This window comes from Aythya marila (assembly GCF_965140915.1).
Source record: "Aythya marila genome assembly, chromosome: 29".
Classification (NCBI taxonomy): domain Eukaryota; kingdom Metazoa; phylum Chordata; class Aves; order Anseriformes; family Anatidae; genus Aythya; species Aythya marila.
Genome location: NC_139070.1, coordinates 679,635 through 699,155, shown reverse-complemented (window position 1 = coordinate 699,155; position 19,521 = coordinate 679,635). Strand labels below are relative to the sequence as shown.

At 61.3% G+C, this 19,521-nt stretch overlaps 1 protein-coding gene across 1 annotated transcript in view; it reads right to left on the bottom strand.

Annotated features, from left to right (window-relative positions):
• The window catches only part of GATAD2B (GATA zinc finger domain containing 2B), a 34,610-nt gene that overhangs the window by 14,701 nt on the left and 388 nt on the right, over positions 1-19,521 (bottom strand). The gene's annotated exons all lie outside the window — the stretch shown is intronic.

The window sequence follows — 19,521 nt, the reverse complement described above, 5'->3', positions numbered from 1 at the left end:
CCCTGGATGGATTCTCCTGCGCGAGGCCACGAGCGCGGCGCAGAGGAACCAGACATTTTGAGGTCTTCAGGAAAACCCCCGGTGGTTTGGGGCTGCTGCAGCACGGCGCCAAGGCGGTCACACAGAGCACAAGAGATTACTTCAGGTGCTTCGTTTCACTGCCACTGCTTCGTTAGGGGTGCCTGCGTGCCCTGAGCAGGGAGACGAGGGCAAAGCACCCGCAGCTCCGGCACCACGGCTCCTACTCCCCCTGCTAAGGCGGAGCTTGCGCAGCCCTGCCTAAATCTGGCTGCGAGTCCCTCACGAGATAAAGCCTCGCAGAGCCAAATCTCTGCCAGGAAAATGTTGTTCTGGCTCGGCTCTCAATCCCCTCTAATTACACATCTTCCCAAGTACAGCTGTCACACGAGTTCAGCTCCAGCAGCGAGGCGGCAATGTGGGTGCAAGGGGACGAAGCGCTCGGGGAAGCCTCGCTGTAAAAAGGGGCACAGCCACCAGGGGGGAAATCTAGGCACTGAAAGGCACGAAAAGAAAGCAAACCAAGGCACTAAACCAAAGGCAAGGCACTAAAACAAGCCTCTGTGGCACAGCTCCGGCCCCGGACAGGCTGCCACGTTCAGGGTGAGCACCTCAGGCTTCTTTCTGCTCGCCAGTCTCGTCTCCATGCAGGAAAATTCCCGTCTGCGGTAACCAAATATAGAAAGGCAAGCAGAGACAAGCTCAGGAAGGGCTTTGGAAGGCGCAGGAGCTGCAGCTCTCCACCCCCGGCCCTACCAAGTGACCCCAGGTTAAATCCAAGCCGAGAGAGGCGGGGGGTGAGGCGAGACACCACGGCACGGCGCGGAGCCTCACCGCACCCCACGCCACCGCTGGGAAGCCACCGGGCTGGGACGCGGCAACGCCGGGGCGTGCGTGGCTCTGCTGCACGCGGTGCTCGCGGCCAGGAGCCCACAAGACAAGGGCTGGGGTGCTGAGAGGCAGCGCTTGCACCCGGAGGAGCCTCGAGGGTGAATTCCACAAGCGTCCCCAGCCCCCGGCACCCACCCTGCAGGTCGGGCCCGCCTGGGGAGCCCTCGCGGAACGAGCTCGGCGTCGGGCTGGAAGCGGAGCGGCCCCACACGGTGCTTGAAAGCCCAGGCAGATGCCAGCTGGACTGCTAAGCGACCCGAAGCACTTCCCCTGAGTTATGTCTCGGTGCTCAAAATCCTCGCACCGCTTCCCGCACGCGGGTATTTCAGTATTTCACGCCGTGCGTCCTGACACCAAGACGGACGCGGCCGTAATGTCACCATCAAACAGAAAAATGAAACAACCCCGGGCACACCAAGGAGACACAGGCTCCCTGAGCGCACAGCGGGCTTCTCCTGGGCTTCAGAAGGGGAGGGAGATGGGCCCGTGCAAGGAAAACCACCGGGACACGGTGAAAAGTTTTGGGGTGCCTTCCCCTTCGAGATAAGCAGCTTCGGTCTGAGAAGCAAAGGAGAAGCGCCGTTATCGGGCCCAGGTATCAAAGCTGTGTAAGCCCTTCAAGAGGCTTTCCAGGCTCGGTAAGGAGCACTTTCAGGCAGACTCAATAAAAATGAAATCAGGCTTCAGGTTCGCTATTGAACGGGGCCCTTTGGCTGCAAGGAGGGGGCAGGGGAGGGGAGAAGCTGCAGCCTGCCCGGGAGCTGCGAGTGCCGAGAGGGGCCGCTCCGTCCCAAACCAGCAGAAACAAGCAGGAATCCCTCAAACCGCCGGTTATTTAGCGAGTCTGAAGGTCAGACAGTCAGGAACCTCGGTGCCAGCCTGCTCTGTGTCAGCGTAACCCCGGCGAGAACAGAGATTAAAGCTCTGCGGCTCGAGCTGGGAGTTGCGCGGGCTCAAGGACCGGCTGCTGAGCGTCGCCTCGGTGTCAGGGAGCGCAGACGAGGCAGGAGCGGCTTTCCCCCCGTTCCCAATCCCCGTCACCTTCCAGCAGCAGCCAGGTGGGCAATAACCAGGAGCACGGGAGCGGGACCAGCACCCGAAGGGGCAGGCGGAGAGCAGCGGGCATCGCCCCCACCGGGGCCGGGCCGCAGGTGGCTCGGCCTCGCCTCCTGCCGCCCACGCCGCCGAGATCTCGCACAGCCCGGCGAGCAGGCTCCCCATTTCACTTCCCTAAAGGAACTTTATTTAACCGAGAGAACAACAAAAAAAAAAAAAAAAAAAGAAAAAGAAAAAAAAGAAACAAAATTCTCAAATGGTGGCAAAATCCCCTCAGGGGAAACAAAAGAGCCATAAAACTTGTTTTGTTTCTGACTCGATGCAGGCTGTAATTATCTCCAATTGCACCTCCGTAGGTGAGCGAGCTACTGGCTGCCTCACGCAGCCGGTGCCGGTTTGGGCCCAACGCTCAGCAGCCACGAGGACGAGGAGGAGGAAGAGGAGGCCAGAAGCCAAGGCAGGATGATGCCCTGCTCCTGCCCTGCTCCTGCCCTGCTCCTCGATGCCCTGCTCCTGCTCCTGCCCCTCTCCCCGCAGCGGTTCGGTGCCGAGGCGCGGCGCAGCTTCCCGCTGTCCAGGGAAGGGGCAGGGATGCTCTGAGCACACCCCGGTGCTGAGCGCAGGCGCGGCGGCGCGGCGCAGAGGCCAGCAGGCAGCCTGCAGATGCCGGGGTCATTCAGCCGAAGTTCGGCGCAGTCAGGGGCACGCCAGGCGTGAGCTGCTTCGGCATCATGTGCCGCTCGCTGCGTGCCTCTGGCTCGAGGCGGTTTCGCTTCTCTGGTGCTAGAAAGACAGGTTTTCCATTCCCAGACAAACAAAGCAGCGGCCCAGTTTTCCATTTACATTTGATAGAGCACCCACAAGTGCACACACCGTGTAAAAATACAACGCGGCGCTATTTTAGAAGCTGGAACAAGCGAGTGCAGCTGAAAAAATTAATGGCATACCGGAGAAGCGAGTATGTCGAGGAACGAGATAGAGCCACTTCTAACCACAGCCTGCCCAGACAGCGATCATCCCGAGATTCACCTGGGGAAAATGAGGCAGAACTACACCGATTTGGCAGCATCAGAAAAAGTTGGATTCAACCTGATTTTATTGGGGGCGGCTGCGGGAGATCGCAGCCCCCTCCGTGTCTTCCTCCCGGGTCCCTTGGCTTTGTCAGCCCACCCCTGGGTGCTCCTCCACTCCTCCAGGACCATCCGCGTCGTCCAGCCGCCCTGCCCAGCCTCAAGGCCCCTACTCCTAATTGAGGGGCTGCAATGAGCAGGCTGGAAGGAAGCAGGGGGTGTCCTGGGTGTCCCCACGCAGCCGAGTACCAGTGGCCCCTAGGAGAGGCCTTACAAAGCGATCACCTCCTGCCCTCCCCGAGCACCAGCCCGCTCCTCGCCGAGCACAGAGGGAGGCTGCAGGAGGCACAAAGCCTCCAGACGGTGCCTCCACACACGATCCCGGCCGGGAGGTGCCACCTGCACTTCTCCTTCCCTGCAGGAGCCCAAGAGATGCTCGAGGCCAAGGCCACAACATCTGGGAGCCCCCCAGCAGCACCGGCACCACTGGTGGAGCCTCCAGCTCCTGGTCCTGAGCTCCCCAACCTCTCCCAGCCTCAGAGGCCTGGCTCAGCCGGGACGGGACGCACTGCACTGCTCCATCCCCAGCCTGGGCACAGCAGAAAGTTTCCTCTTTCCCTCTGTTACAGCTCTGCCACGAGGAATCTCCGAGCCGCCTCCGAGCGAGCGCTGCGGCGTGGTGCAGGGTGCTCCCAGGCTCTCCTGGCAGCCCTCCCCGGGCCTTCCTGCCGGGCTGTTTGTGCTGGCTGCTGCCACGGGCATCCGAGGCAAGATGGACTCTGCAACAAACCTCTGCTGACATTTCTTACAGGGAAAAACTTCCCCGGAAAAACTTCCCCGTGGGCCCAGCCACACAAGCTCCCACCTGGCCACTTCCACCTCTCCCGGCAGCACGGGGAGCACCGCGGGCAGAGCCGGAGCTTCCTGCACCGAGGCACGAACCAGGAGCACGAAAAGAGAATAAAAAGACTAAAAGCAGAACCTGGAGCTGGCCCTCGCACTGCTCCTCGTGAAGCCGCCCATCTTCTGCAAAGGAGAACGGTGAGGCCCAGGCACTGCACCGGGCACCGCGAGCGCAAGAAGCATCGCAGAGCGGAGCGCAGTGCTCCGAGTGGGGAGCTCACGGGGAGATCTGCTTCCTTCACCACCTCTAGAAGCAGCAGGAACGGGCAGGATTCACGGGGCAGCTCCAGGCAGTGCTGCTCACACCGAGGCCGCAGCACCAAGCGCAAACCTTTCGGCCCGAGCCTGCTTTGGGGTGCAACGCTCCCCAGCCCTCAGCAGCTCCTGGAAGCACGCGGGGTCGCTCGGTGCTCGCAGGGAGCACAAAAGCAGCGGCAAGGAAGGGGCTGTGCGTGGATTTATCTACAGCTGGGGCTCAGACAGAAAGCCAGCAGGAATCCCAGGCTGCTGGCAGCGCCCTGGGACCGACCCGCCGGCCGTCACCACGCGATGCTCAGGCACAGCGGGCACCAAAAATGTCATGGCAGAGAGGGTGCACACGTGGACGGAGCACACGCAGCGATGGGAGCACGTACAGGAGAGAAAAGCCTCTCTGTGACAAGCGGGTCACCGAGCTCGAGCCCTGGGAGAACAGGAGGAGGAATTGATGAGAAGGGAGCTGGCAGTGCCGAGGTGAGGGACAGCTCAGCGCAGCCCTTCGCGCGGGCGATCCGAACGCCGAGCAGCAGCAGCGAAGGCCGCCTGCCCGCGCCGGGAGCGAGGCCACCGAGCCCCGCAGCAGGAGGCTGGGAGCACCCCGAGCACCCCGAGCAGGACACCCTGGGGAGCTGCTGCATCCCTGCTCCTGCTGAGCGCAGCACAAGAACAGGAACAGCACCCAAACTGCGGGCTGTGGGATGTCCAGCAGGCCCAGCAAGGCAGAGCAGGGTGAGAGCAGCTTCCAGCCACCAGCAGCAGCACGAAGCCCCCCAGCCCTTCGGTCCCCGACAGGCACAGCAGCGAACGAGGCCAGAGCATCTGAACGCAGAACTTTCCCCTCCCGTGCTGCCCCAGGGAAGCCTCACGGTGCCGCAGGCTGGCTCCCTCCTGCCATCGAGCACCAGGCTTGGCCAAAACTCAACGCCCCGGCGCTGCTTCCAGCCTCAGCCCCAATTTCACACGAGGTTTTGCCCCCGGCGGGCACCACAGAACCGAACGGACACCACCCCTCCAGGACGAGGACCTGCAGATGCGACACGTGCCCGCGCTCAGACGTCCCAATAAATAAAACCCAGGGGAGAGCAGACGCTTCAAACGCGATGCAGAAACGTTTGGAGCCACTTCAGTTCAACCAAGCGAACGCGTTGGGTTACCGGGACGAGCACGGTGGCAACGGGGAGGGTTTGGGGCAGCACCGGGACCCGCACGGAGAGGACAACACCGCGCCGGCACCGCGGGGCGCGCACCCACAGCAGCACCCGGCACCCGCGGGGCTTTTGGAAGCCGGCGTTCGACCCCGGCACCGCGACGCTCCTCGGCCGGGGAGGAGCCGGTGCCAAAAGCGCCGCCACCGTCCCGGTACCTGGTGGAGCCGACGGAGTGAAAGCTGCCGAATCCTCGGCCGGTCCCCGAGGGCTCCCCACGGCAGGAGGGGGATTGGGGCACGCCGAGGCAGCACTCGAGGTCCGGCTCACCTGCGCGCGCTGCGCTCTCGCCGCTCACAGTCCGCTTTGGCGCATCTGGACTCCGCCAGCGCCGCCGCAGGCTCGCCAACAGCACGAGCCCACACGGAAAGGGTTTGGAGCGGTTCGGCCGCTCGCCCCCGACCCGCTGGGGTGAAGAAGCGGCCCCGCGTGGGGAGGAAACCGTCCGTCTGGGGGCTCACGAGAGCCTGCCCTACGCAACGCGAGCGGCGTCTTAACTTCCATCTAGGCTGAGCACAAACCAACATCGATGTCGTAAAATGCATTTCCACACAGCACACACAAAATGGCTGGCTCCCAAGACGAGCATTTCCATACAATACTATAAAAAGGGTAATAACCTAAAAAGGTAATTATGACTTAACGGCGAGGCAGGCTGAGGAGAGATCTGCGAGAAGACGGATTAAAGAAAAAAAAAAAAGAAAGAAAAAACACACACACAAAAAAAAACGCTATCAAATAAAAAAACGTGCTGCTCTTTGAATCCTGATGCTGCAGATTGCAAGTTGTCAAGAAATACTACGCTCAGCTCGGGTTATTGTGCAAGCTGCAGGGAGAAATCCTACGCTACAGCTGTGTGGAGGAATTTCATGCAGGTAAGAAAGAAAATATGTAGGCCTATCACGAAGATTTTATCAAGAACAGAGCATGCACGAGTCTTTAAAGAAACACACGATCCGAAATGCCCCCTGAACAAAGAGAAAAGAGCTGACAGATTCTTTAAAAATTCACCGTGTGTAAAAGTCATTCATAAATCGGGGGGTTAAGCCAGGCTCCTCCGCCGCTACTCAGACGCACGAGAGCGAAATAATAATAATAATAATAAAAAAAAAAAAGACAAAGAAAACATTCCGGCAGACAAACCGTAGGGCTCGCTCTCCACAGGACCGGGGAGCTGTCTCTCGGTTGCAGCAGACCATAAATTCTTCCAGGCAGCTCGGCGCAAACTCGTTAAACAGTTCCGCCGCTTCCCTCCCTACCCCGCTCTCGGGATCTCGGGACCGGAGCCGCCGCCAGCGCTCGCGGCGAGACCACGGCGAGGCTCCGGGGGCTCCGCTCCTGCCCCATTCCCTTCCCCTGCCGGGCCGGGGGGGCTGCGAGGAGAAAGCCAAGCCCCAAAAGCGAGCGGGAGGCGGCGCGGCGGCACGGCAGTGCCTGCGCTCACCGAGCCAGCAGCGAGCGAAGGGCAGCGGGAGATGGAAGCCGTGGGGGCAGAGGGGAAGGCGCGGGGGGCTCCCTGCGCTGCCCTCCGCCCTCCCCAAGTTTTGGGGTGTAGCCAAGTTGGTTCAGGAGCGAGCTCCGCGCCGGGAAGCCCTCGGGGAAGCGAGGCCGCTGCCATCCGAGCGGCGCCCCACAAAAACATTTCCAGGTTGTGGCACATGGAAAGCGGGGAGGGGGGGGGAGGAGAAAAATAAAATAAAAAGCTGCTTTTCACCCCCCCCCCCCTTCTCCTAAAGCGCTGCCAAAAATGAGATGGAATGAAAAGGCTCAGGGGGAATCGGGGCTGGGCGCCCCCCACCCCGGCCACCGCCGTCCTCCTCGGGGCGAGGAGCGAGGTGGGGGGGGGGGGACACGAGGGGCTCGGGGAGCGCTGCGGGCGCTGCGCTGCGCCTCTCCTCCCCTCGGGCAGGCCGAGCAGCTCGGCGGGGATGACGCAGGCTGCCGGGCCTTATATAACGGGCACGGCCCGGGACTTCCTCGACTGCCACCGGGGCCGCCTTTGTGCGCGGGGCGGCCGCGGGGCCGGGGCTGGCGAGGGGCCACGGCGCCCGTCAGGCAGGGGGGGACGCGCCGCAGACAAAAGGAATCCCCCCCTTTTTTTTTCTTTTTTTTTTTTTTTTTCTTTTTTTGGGAATTTATTTATTTATTGGAGGAGCTCAAATAGCGCCGGGGCTCTGTTTTTAAAGCCCCCCAAGGAGCCGTGCCCCGCGGAGGGAGGGCAGGGTTGGGGCGCTGCAGCCGAAGAGCGGCGCGGGGAGGAAGGAGCCTGGGGAGAGGTGGGATTTTTTGGGGTTTTTTTTTTTTGGGGGTGGGGGGGGAAAGGGAAGGGACCGGCTCCAACCGCGAATCCAAGCAACAGTGCCAGTTTTCTCCTGAAAATATTCTGTAAAGGCATCGCATCCAGCTGCCAAACTCACGTTTTTGGTTTTTTGGTATTTTTTTTTTCTAAAAAAAGGAAAAAAAAAAAAAAGCAGATCTGATAATCCATAAAGAGCCTTTTGTCTGGTCAAAAAAAAAAATAAAAAATTAAAAAAAAGGACAGTCTAAAGAATACTTACAGGTACAATATTCCTGCTGCCTCCTCTAGTTGTCAAGAAAATTAGAGACAGGGAGGAAAGAAGGGGGGAAAAGCGAGCCAGCGAGCGGGGAAGGCAGGGTGGGAAGGGGGAGGGAGAGGAAGAGGCAGCTTTTTTTTGCCGAGGAGCCCTCTCCGAAGAGCATGGGCGGCCCCGCGTGCCATCCCCCTCCAGGGACCTGCAGAAACCCTGTCTCAAAACGGGCACTTCCCTGCCAATCATGCGCCGTACTGTTATATTAAACAAAAGAAAAGGGGGATGCTTACTTTTACCCATGATGCCTCGCGGGGCAGGGAAAAAGGAAAAAAAAAAAAAAAAAAAAAAAGAAAGAAAAAAAAATAAAAAACCAGTTGCAGCCGGTTTGTAACCTCAGGACATGGAATTATCTCTTAATTTTTTTTTTTTTTTTTTTTTAAAGTCGTTTGCGGTATAAAAGTCAGTTGGCTGCGCCCCCCCCCCTCCCCTCCCGCCCCCTCCCCGGCCGCCAGCAGCCCCTGGCTCCCGGCCCAACTTTGTCTTCATTCATGAGAGCTCCTCTCCTCCTTCTCCTCCTCTCCTCCTTCTCCTCCTTCTCCTCCTTCTCCTCCGCCGTGATTTTAACCGCTTCGCGCCCGCCGCCGCCGCCACCGCTCCCCCGGGGCCCTCGCGCCCGGTGCCCCTCTCCGGGGAGCTCGGGGGCACCCGGGGACGCGGCCGCTTCAGCCCCCTCCAGCCCTCGGGGCGGCGAGGCCCGGGGGGCTCGAGGCCACGGGGGTTGGAGGCCAAAGGGACTCGAGGCCCAGGGGTTCGAGGCCAAGGGGACTCGAGGCCGCCAGGTCGTGGTTTCATCCGGCAAGTTCGGGTGCTCCCTGTGCCCCCCGATGGGTGCGAGACCCCCACAGCACGTGCCCGGTCCTCTCTGTCCCCAGTCCTCTCCGTGCCCCACCTGCCCCAACCACCCCAAAGAGCCCATCCGTCACCCGTGCCATCTCGCAATCCCCACGTCCCTGCACAGGGTCTCGCCCCCATGGGTTTATGGAGCCCCCCAAGGCTATGCCATGGGGGCTCGGCTCTACACCCCGTGGCTCTAGGAAGGGGGAGCCCCGCTACGAGGCCAACAACGACTACAAAACGCCGGGAAGGAGGCGGACGGCACCGGGGATGGGCAGAGGATCGGGCACGGCTTCATCAAATCCAGAGGCACGAGCGCAGGCGGCGAAGGACGAGCACGGGGGCAGGGAGCAACCACCAGCCTGCGGGGACATCGCCACCACCACGGCTCGCTCGAGGGCACGGAGGAAGGCAGTGAGGTCCCTCGGAGCCACGCACCAGCCTCATCTGGCCACCGAGCACCCGCCAGCCCCGGCAGCACGGCTGTTCCCAGCGGGTGGTGGCGGGGAGCTGCGCCCTACGGGGACCCAACCATGTCCTGCGGGGCGAGAAGGGGAAGGCGGGTGCCCCGAGCCCAGCTCTCACCCTGCACGCCTTCACACCGACCCTTCGGCCCTCGCCGAAGCAAGCAGCAAGGATCTGCTGAGGCTGGGGCCTCGGTAAGGAATTAGGAGCACCCAGCGCACCCAGCAGCTCCTCTGGAAGCAACACGGACAGAAACAACTCCCCTCGGTCCAGGTCCCGCTCTGTCGAGGTCACCGGCTTTTGTACAACGCCCGACGAGGTTTTGAGCTCAGAAGCCAGACCCGGTACACTCCTGCACACCGACAGCAGGTACAGAAGCCATGGCCCCGCGCCTCCGCGAGCCAGAATGGAGAGCGAGAGAGAAGAGCCCGGCGTGAACGTGAGGCAGAGCCAGGCCTCTGAGGCTCACCGAGCACAAACATCTACTTGGACGGGTCCAGAAATCGGCTAAAAGCAGCTCTGGGGCAGATTTTTAAGCGCCCACCTCATTGCAGGGCACAGGGCAGGGACCCGCCGAGGACCGCGCGCGTTACCGAGGGGCTGAAATAGCTCCTGAGCCGGGACCCTCCATTTTGGGCTGCAGATTGCAAAACGGCGCTAATCAAAGGTTAACGAGAGCGCCGGAGCAAATTTGAGGAGGCTTCCTGCGTGTCATTAGCATTAGCACTGCACCTCGTGGATTCGAGGAGCAGGCAGCAGTGACCGCCGCACGGATGACATCTTTGTCAAGCCCAGGTTGCGCTGCTTTTACACGCGGAAAGCACGATCAAATCATCCCCTAAAAATAAACCCATTCCGGAGCGCACAAATAACCATGGCATCTGCGATACCCAGCCACTATCGGCTGCTTCGTCAACCCAAGGGCTGCAGAGGAGCTGGTAATTAAAGCAGAGCTTCCACGCCACGCTCAGCGCCGGTACTATCTGAGCTCGCCTTTATTAGATAAAACGGAACAATTTAGTTTACAAAGGGGGAAATAACTAATTAGGCTTTAATTACATGGTAGTTACCAGAGATTTATAAACTAATGAGGTGGTTGTCGGGGCCCCCCTCAGATTTATTTTTCGGGTGGTGCTCGCTCGAAGCGCGCGGGCCGAGCGCAGGGCAGCACCAAGCTCCTTCGGTGGCTTTCTCTGCCCGCAGCTCTTTCATTTTTTTTTTTTCCTTTTTTCCATTTTTTAGCACCGCTTCGCCCTTTTCCGAGCTCCTCACCTCCCTCCAGACCTTTCAGCGCTGTTTTAAGGCGCGAGGAGATGGGGCAGAGATCAAGCAGCTTCCCACAGCCGAGGGGCGGCCGGGACGCCTCGCATCCCTCCTCCCGCCCCGTCCTTTATCGCGCGGCCGCGAGGCTTCTGAGAGATCTTTATGGCCGGGATGGGGAAAGGTACGGGTACAACATCACTGGACTATTCATTTAATTGAATTTTAGGGTCCTTTCATAAGGACCCATCCTCCGGGTGCTTCTATTTCCAGCATGAAAAGGCCTTTGACTAAATCTGCAAAAGTGCCAACAATAGCTGCTTTTATGCCGCTCCGTCTCCGAACCCAATTCATTATCTGCAGGTGATCCACGGCTGAGAAATCTCGCCCGCTCCCCGCCGGCTCTGCCGGGTGATTAGCCCAGAAGTCGCCGGCTCCTCTTCATTTACGCTTTCGCTGCGATTCTTGCAGGAGGGCCACAAAGGAGGGCTGGCAGGGGGCTGCGGCGCGACGAGCCTCGACGTTTTCCGAGGCAGCTCGTCGGGGAGGTAAGAGAGAGGTGGCCGAGCGGAGAAGCGCCATGTGGTCACCCGGAGTTAATTTACGGGGACTCGGCCTTGTGCAGGGACTGGATGAAACCTTCCAGGGGCCTGGCAGGGCCCTGCACCCGCAGAGGGGCAGGGCGAGGGCTGGTGACAGCCCAGAAGCACTGGGGATGCCACCAGGACCCTGGCTTAGGAGGCAGGAGCAGAGGTGGAGGAGAAAAAGCTTCTGTTACAGCGACTGGAGCGAATTTTAAATTCAGTCCTGCCACAGACACAAGCTGGGGCTGGGAATTAAGAAGGAATCAAGTCAGTGGCTCAAAACAAGGCACAGGGCCACCAACAGACCGCTCCTCGCGCTGGATCTCCGGGCGATCAGGACCCAGCCGTGCCCTGGTGCTGCTGGCATCTGGAACTGATGCATCTGGGCACAGCCCTCCCCTCGTGGCTTTTCGGAAGGAAAACCCTGCTCCAGCAGGCTGCCAGCACAGCGCTGCTCCGCGTCGTGGCCAGGGACGTGGAAGGGCCCTGCGGGACGTCCTGCAGCAGCGGGCACGGGGCGCGCTCCCCCAGCCTCGTCCCCCCCTCGCTGCTTGCTCCCCACCTGCGCTCGCCCTGGGTCGTAAATCTGCCGCCCGGGCTGCCTCTTCCCTTCCAAAACAGAGGGACCCCGGAGCAAATCCCTTCCTCGTCGTGTTCCTTGGCCGTTTTTCCTTCCCTCTCATTAACTAATAGCAACCAGATGATCGTCACCAGCTCGATGCAGCTTCAGACTCGCACCGAGGACCCTGAGAAACGTTTTGGTGAAACTGTAAGACAATTACATGAGGAAAGGAGTGATTTAAGTTTGTTTTTTTTTTTTTTTTTTTTTTTTTTAAAGAGACCTAAATTGCCATTCAAGATAACTTCAAAGCCTGCCAACCTCAACGCGAAGGAACTGGTTAAGTGGAAACAAGGCTCCCAGCAAGCTTACAGGGAGCAGAACAATGTTCAACAGGAAAAGAGGGCGAGCACAGCCCCAGCAGAACCCAGAGACACTTTGTTTCCTGTGGGCTAGGCACAACCCGCATGGCACCACCACTTTGCAGCCCAGGTTTGGGGCAGCCTCCTCTGAAATGACCGATTCTCTCCGAAACGCCACAAAACCAAGGTTTAACCGAGTCCTTTAACCTGCTCAGAGCTGTCCAGCTCACCGGGGCGAGCTCCCCTCGCCCTGTGGCTTGTCACCTCCATGGCAATTCCGGCAGCCTGGTGGCAGCGAGGACAACACGGAGGGGCTGCCCCGTAACGTCTCCATCACGGTGGGACCCCGCAGGTCCCATTTCCATCCCCGCCACAGCGCGTGGGGATCCGACCATGTCCACCAGCTGCCGGCCTCCAAGCACTGCTGGTTTCAGCAGGGCTCAGCGCTCAAACCCTCCCCTGGTGAGCCCACGCCGCGGGTCTGGGCACGTGGTGCCCAGAAGGACCCCAAAACCCCCCTCGGGGCTGGCCCTAAGACCCCCTCAGGGCCTTACAAGAGCTTCCTGATTGCTGCTCGCTCCGATTTACCCAACCCCGATGGAAGCGCGCTGCCCGAACACAGCCGAACATTTGGGAACAGTTGGGCCACGGAAATGAGTTCAGGGCCCCATCTTCTGCCAAAGCCACAAGCAGGGCTGGGGGCAGAGGGGTCCCCATGGCACACGGCGCTGCCACTGAGCCGGGGCCACCCCGAGCGCTGCCGCACGGCCGCCGGTTTGGTGGAGCTGTGGCAGGGAGCACAAGAAGAAGCCACTGAAGGGCCGGAGCAGAATCACACTGCACTGGTAGGTATTTAAAGCTGTCGAGTCTCCAAGATTAAATTAGAATCAGGGAACTTTAATAACGAGCAAGTTGAGGAGTGATTCATAGAAGGGGAAAGTGCGTTAGGTTTGGCCGCGTGCAGCAGCAAGGGACCAGTCCCAAGCAACCATTTTGAAACTCTCCAGAAGTCTGCATCTGTCTGATTGATTTCCTTTCACTCAAAAGTTCCTTTCTAAAACCAGAGATCTAGAGAGCCTCGTCTCCCTGCTGCTTACAGAGGTGAGCGAGGCCGTGCTCTGGCGCTTTTTGGGTGGCCCTGGCTGCGCCCTGTGCTGCCACCAACCTGGGAAGCGCAGCAGGAGCCACAGAGCAGCCCCGCAGCCAGGACAGAGGGAGAAGGATCCATGTTTAGCCAAAACTTCAACACTTGGACCCAGAAAACCCCCTCTGGCTAAGCAGCAGGTCCTGCTGCTGACAGGGAAGGCGGCTCTCCCACCAAATATTGGAGATCTCTGCCGAAAGCACCGGATTGCCAGGGCGTGAGGCACGGAGGCACCGCAGGCGTCCGTCGCTGTCAGCCTTCGCCGTTTGTTTCTGGATATCCGCGTGCAGCTCCCAACGACAGCCCCAGAACACGAAGCAGAAGTAGAGAAGATCCATTTGGCAATGGCAAAGCGTTTAAATGAAAAGCCGGGATGATAAAACCCCCCGAAACACTGCGATTGGCAGCACGTACAGGGCCTTCGAGGTGATGTCCCGTCTCCTCCCTGCCTCGACTGCTCTCAGCAGCACAGAGTTTCAGTTCTTTTGTCTTTCCGGAGTCTAAGTCAATTTTATTCTACTCAAACTGCGACTCTGCTGCAGACAAAAGGAGAAATGAAGACCCACTGCAGTGAAACTAGTTTTATAATTCATTAGAGTGAATTATCTTTCCTCTCGTACAAACTGCGTTAGGCGGCTGGGGGAAGAAAAAAAAAAAGAGGAGCCGCGCAAACTGTTAAAGCCAGAACTTGTCAGCAGCGAAGATCTCGGCTGCGGGAGGATCTCAGGTTATCCATCTCACTTAACGTCTCCCGAACCCGAGACGCGATGGCAGGGGAGCGCCGAGCAAGATCTCACGTTCGCTCCGCACGCAGGATGGTAACGAGCGGGAGGAGGACGGGGAGCGGGAGCTGGCTCGAGCTCCGAAGCGCTCCCACCAGGCCCGACAGTTTGGGGGAAAAAGCGTCAACTTTAGTCTCAGGCAAGAGGCGTTTTAAGCACGGCGAGAACACGTCCTCCCTCCTCGCCGCCGAGCCGAGAGCTCGAAGGAGCTCGCTCCCATCTGCTGCATGGCTCAACTGGAAGGTTCTCGGGTGAAACAGGGAGGAGAAGAGGGGCGAGGAAGAGCCCGGCGAGGAAGAGCCTGGCGAGGAAGAGCTGGCCCCTCTCCTCCGCAGCCCCATTTTGGAGGCTGGGGAAGGCACCATGCAGAGGCAGCGCGTGCCGAGGGCTTCTTCTGTTCCCTTCCGCCACCAATTGGCAAATATTTGGCTCCGTGCAGGTCTGGTGATAAAGATGCTATCGGAGCCCGGGATCCCAAAGCAGAGCTTCAGCTGGAGCCAAGGGCAGCGTTTCAGTGTTGTGTCTTCGTGCCCCGAGCTGCCCTGCTCCGAGATAAGCGTGGGCAGAGCCCCGCGCCGCCGGTCCGTGAGAGGGGAGACGAGCAGCAGGCAGCGGGGCCTTTTCCCAAGACAGCAGCCGGGTTCTGGTCGGGTCTGCTTCCAAAAAAACGTGATTCCTGCCTTCGATTTCCCAGATCTGGTGACGGTGAGGCCTGAGCCCAGGCTCCGATGCAAAACCAAGGGGCTGCGGGCGCTGGGGGCTCACCCCCGCCTCACAACTCGCCCCAGGAGCCCGAGCCCGGCAGCGATGCCACCACCACCCTCGCGGGGTCACAGGCACGGGGCAGCCCGGGGCAGGGCCGAGCAGGACCACGAGGAGCTGCCGCCCCCCTGCCCCCGGCTGCAGGCGCTGCTCTTCTGCCGCCGGTGCCCGAGAGGCAGCAGCGCGGGGCCGGAGGCAGGAGGCAGGAGGGAGGCTCCCACGGCGCGTGCGCCAGGCACCCCACCTACGGCCCGGCGCATTTGCATATTCAGCAGCAGCAGCAGCGATGTTTGCCTTTCAAGAAAAAGGCAGGAAAAACGCACGCAGGAGAAAGAGCTGCTGTGAGGACGCCAACTGCTGCCACGCCAACCCAGAGCCGCGAGGAAACGCGCGGCCGAGGGCAGCTGCTCCCCGGGCATCCTGATGCCACCGCGCCTCTGCTCCGTCCCCGCCGCTCTCAGCGCGGCCTGGAGCCCTCATTCCTCCATCTTCCATCACAATCCTGGCGGTGTCTCAATGCCTTTCTGCCTCTCACGACTCTCCCGGCCACCCCGGCACCTCGAGGAGCCAGGCCGGGCTCAGCGCCGCCGCCGTAGCGCTCGCCAGCCTCCCGCCTAGCGCTGTGACCCCCAGATGGGAAAATTGCAGCGTTCGGCCCCAAAATACGTGCTCAAACCTAGCCACCAGCACCCAAAAGCCCCACTAAAAGCCCGTGAAGCCATCCCGGCGTGCGGAGCTTGGCACCACCTACCTGGGAACGCCGCCGCTGCCGGACGGCTTCGATCCGGAGCAGCACAAAATGGACGGGGCCGGGCAGAGCGGGCGCGGGAGCGAGGCGAGACGCTCGCTGCGCCGAGGCTGCGTGGAAAAAAGCCCCCGAGGCTCTTTATAGACTCCTCTGCACCGTTCTTAGGTCTAATTTTAGAGAGGAGGCTTGGAAGCTCCTCTCCTCACACCCTCACATTTGTGTGGCACTCGAATTCCAACACGGATGCGAGTCTTCAGAAGGATTTCGGGCATATTCTGGATACCGCTACCGCCAGTAACCCGATCACGTTCCACGGCCAAGGACTGCAGTTGCCAAACGAATCGGGACCCGAAGTTTACCATTATCTCCCCTTTTTCAACACCATCTCCTAGGTAAACCCTTCTTTCCGAGGGCTGCTCGACAGCGGCTAGAAACGAGGTGCCCCAATTGCAGGAAAACCAAGGAGGCCGGGGAGGGAGGGAGGGAGCCCGGCAGCAGCCCCCACGCGCCTTTCCCACGGACGGGGGAGCTTCCCGAGGGCTCCGCGTGCAGCAAATCAACTCAAAAGCACCTTGCAAACCTCACAGCGTCGAGAAGAGCAGCCCGAGATAACCGCTGGCTCCGATTTGAGAGCACAGGACAGAAGCAGGGGGCTGGGGAGCCACAACAAGGCAGCCCCCAGGTCTCGGGGCAGCGTTATCGGCGCGCGGGGCCGAGCTCTGCTGGGAAAGGCAGCTGCTGGCCGTGCACCTCTGCACAGGGCTCGCTGCCCCCGTCCTGTGGGTCGCACAGGGGAAAAACGAGCATCCAGCCCAAAAGTGCTCCTTTTTTCCTAGGGACACAAGACCCCGAGGCCATTCCTTCGGATTTCTGGCACAGGAATGGGAGACAGCAGGGCCGAGGGATCCTCTGAGCACGAGGATCAGCCTCTGCCAGCCCCGTTAAGCAGGACGAGGCACCTCTCTTTGAGCACAGCGAGATTTCGAGTTTTCCTTTCAGCTCAAGGTCCAGAAAGGAACAGAAAAACGGTGCTGCCAGCCCTGCTACGCCCCACACAGCCCCAGCACCATGAGCACTGAGGAGCTCAGCGTGCTCCCCGCCAGCTCCCAGCCCTGAAGGTAAATGGGGACGGCTCCGTGTGCCCCAAAACCTCTCACCTCCTGCGTGCTGCTCGCGGCCAAACCCGGGCTCTTCTCCTCTCGATTCCCTGCAGAGAGCGAGGCTGAGGAGCAGGCGAGGGGCACCGCTGTGTTGGGGGCAGCGTCCGGGGAGACGCCGCAGCTCCGGGGCCGCGTTCCGGAACCTCGATGTCACTGAGGGGCTGAGCACGACCCCGAGGGGCTGAGCACGACCCCGAGGGGCTCAGCTCACGCTTAAAGCCCCAGCCGTGGGGTAATGCCCCTCAGCAACCTGTTCCAACTCCACCTCCACCAGTAAGGACGTGGCCGAAGGAGCCGCTCCCCACCTGGCTGGCCCGATGGATGCTCAGCAGCACCGCTCCCCGCTGTTCTTACTGCTTCTTGTTTTCTTTCCAAACAAAATTCCTTCAAAAAGACCCCAAAAAAAGCCCCCGAGGCTGCTCCCCGCTGTTGCCCATCACCTGCGGGGCTGAGGCAGCACCCCACCTTCGTTAGCTCTGTTCCCTTAATGACTCGTTTGCTAAGGCCCAGCCTGGTGCCCCCTGCCCCCGAGAGCCTTCACCGGTTGTTGGGCGAGCCGAATCGCCTCAATTCCCCCAACCAGCCCCAAAGAAGCGGCCCCGAGCCTACCCCTAAGAGAGGAGGGGAGGAACGAGGAGCCGTTGCCCCACATCAACATTGCACCCAGTTGATGCAAACCAAGCTCCGGAGCGGTGAGAAACGCCTCAAGCCCACGTGCTGAGCAAAAGAAAAAAAAAACCCTACAAACCAACCGGGCCGCCAGAGGAAACCCCGGAGCCCCGGGCACAGCCCCGCACGGCTCCCCGCGAGCCCCGGGCTCGTTCAGGGCTCGCCGGCAGCCCCCGAGGAGCCGCGGGCTGGGGGAAGCGAAGGGATCCTCAAATTGCAGCCGCACGCCGCCTGCGCCGCCAGAAAACTTTCTGCTCCATCTTCCAGCGGCCGGTCCAACGCCGGGAGGCTGCAGCAGCATGTGGCACTGCCTGATAGGTTGAATTTGTCGGCGAGCGAGAGGTGGATAGCTTTACGCCGGGATTAGATTTATAGCCAATCTTTTTTTTTTTTTTTTTTTTCTATTTTTTTTTTTTTTTTTAAAAAACAGCAGCAGAAACGTTTCGCCGCCGCGCCTCAGCCCCGGCGCGCTGTGCAGCCGCAGGTTCGGTGCCCCTCAGCCCCTTTTGCAGACAAAAAAAGAAGTCTCTCCCCAGATACAGCCGGTTGTAAAAAAAAAAAAAAAAAATGGGGATTTTTTTCCCCCCCCCCCCCCACATCCCCAGTTCTCGTTATTGCCACCACGTTGCAGGAAGCCGAGAGCAGCCCTCACAAGCGAGCGGGGTGTGGGATGTGACACGCCGGGACGCAGCCCGGCCCTGCCAACCCCCCCACCCCCCCGTTGGACATTTTGGGGTCGGAGAAGGGATGGCAGCCCAGAGAAATGATAATTAATAGGAAAAAGCAGTAAAAAGAGCCTCATCCGATCAGCTTCCCTCGAACACGAAGGGAGCAGCGAGGGACGAAAGGCTCCGAGGAAGCACACCTCGTTTCGAGCCCTGCACATCCCAGCGGCTCCTCGCCACCCCCTCGGGGGAAACCGCTGGCAGAGGAGCTTCAGGAGCAGCCCGGGCTCTGCTCCCATCACCGAGCACCCCTCCCGGTTCCCCCCCCCACCCCGTTCCCGGTTGCCGGAGCCCCGGAGGCGGCGGCGAGGCGCAAGGAGCCCGGCAGGCGTCTCGGAAGAGGAAGCGGGGCCCCGGCGGGCACGGGCAGAGCGCAGCCCTGCAAAGATGGATGCTCCCCGTCAGCCGCACGTCACGCTCGGTTCCGCGCCGCCTCGTGACCGGGAGAAGCGCCGAGGCTCAGCTCGCACCGAGCCCCCCGCCACCGGGCTCCCGGTGCCCAGCGGTGCCCAGCGGTGGGTGACGGCGGCTCCGGTGTGACCGGGAGGAGGATGAGGAGGAGGAGGAGGAGGAGGAGGAAGGAGCGAGCACGGGGGAGCCTCGAGGGGATCAGGCCCTGCTCCGCCGCCGTGCCGCGGGCACGGAGCCAGCCGGGGGCACGCAGGGACCGAGCGGCACCGAGGAGCAGCCGGGCTGGGTAAAAGCTGCCCGAGAGCGAGGGACCGAGCCCAGCGGCTGCCGGTGCCCCGGGGGGAGCGGGAAGGGGACCGGGACCTGGGGGGGGGGGGGGGCGGCTGCCGAGCCCCAGTTGGCTCCGTGCGGCCCCCGCCACCCGCACCCAGCCCCCCCCCCCCCCGCCGCGAAGCCTCCCACTCCTGCTCCCTGCAGGGACTCAGCCCCCCCCCCCCCTCCCACCCACCCTCCCCTCCCCCTCTGGCAGCCTCGAAAAAAATAAATTAAAATAAAATTAAATAAAATAAAAAAAGGAAAACCGACCCCAAAAGCCATTTGGGAGGGGGGGATGGGGGGGATCTCGGCGAGGCGGCGCAAGGGAATCAATCGGATCGCGGCCGTACCCTGCCCCCCCCCTCCCTTACACCGGAGGAACCCCCCCGGTGCCCCCCCCCCATTCCCGGTGTCCCCCTCCCCGCCCCCCCCTCCTCCAGGCGCGTCCCGGAGCCCCGGGGCGAGGAAGGCCCCGGGGCTGCCCCCCCCCGGCCGCGCCCCGACGCCCACCCCGGGACTGGAAGGACCGGGGGCGGTTCCCGGGGCCCCCCCGCTCGGTGCGAGACCGGAGGGGGGCGGGGGGGAGGGGGGGGGTTCCCCGGTCGCGCCCCCCCCCCCCCCGCAGAAGAAGAACGGGGGGGGGCGGGGAGGGGGGGCGGGGACCGGGGGGAGGCGGGGGGGGAGGGGCACCCCGGGGGGGGGTTGGGGCACCCCGGGGGGGGGACTCC